This window comes from Corapipo altera, unplaced genomic scaffold (genome assembly GCF_003945725.1).
Source record: "Corapipo altera isolate COAL_440 unplaced genomic scaffold, ASM394572v1 104, whole genome shotgun sequence".
Taxonomy (NCBI): Eukaryota; Metazoa; Chordata; class Aves; order Passeriformes; family Pipridae; genus Corapipo; species Corapipo altera.
Window position 1 is genome coordinate 6,435,238 of NW_020884920.1, and position 625 is coordinate 6,435,862.

The 625-nt window shown below is 56.8% G+C and overlaps 1 protein-coding gene across 2 annotated transcripts in view; it reads right to left on the reverse strand.

Moving 5' to 3' along the window:
- The window catches only part of NTHL1 (nth like DNA glycosylase 1), a 6,011-nt gene that overhangs the window by 4,391 nt on the left and 995 nt on the right, over positions 1–625 (reverse strand). The gene's annotated exons all lie outside the window — the stretch shown is intronic.

The window sequence follows — 625 nt, forward strand, 5'->3', positions numbered from 1 at the left end:
ATTCCCACTCCAGGGACTCCCACTGCTCCTCTGAGCCTGCCCATGGGAGATCCCCCCATTCCCACTCCAGTGCCAAGCACGGAGTGCAGCCCTGCAGCCCCAGGTCCCACTGTGCCTTTGTTTTTTGTACTGATGCCAACGGTCCCCTTGGAGGGAGGTGACATCTGCGTGGCCTTTGATTGTGTTCCTGGGCTTGGGAAGCATCACCGCCCTTCCTCCCAAAAAGTATCCCTTAGCAGTGGATCATGAGAGGGAAGGAGGCCATCCTACAGAGGTTTTTAAGGAAAAAAGGGACATGGCTTCATGCCTTGCCAGACTGCCCCAGAAGACAGCACTGCCCCTCACATCCATGACCTCCTGTGGGACCAACCCCAGCCCAGAGTCCTGATCCACCCCATGTTTATTTTTCTGCTCTGGAAATATCCCAAGTGGGACAACATCCAGGGGCAACACGAGGATCAGGGAGGCCAGGGTCGTGTCTTCCTGTGCCTGATGGAGCAGGCAGCAGGATGCTGTTCCCTGTGGAAGTGCTGTTCCCCTTGGAGGTGCTATTCCCTGTGGAAGTGCTGTTCCCTGTGGAGGTGCTGTTCCCTGTGGAGGTGCTGTTCCCTGTGGAGGTGCTGTT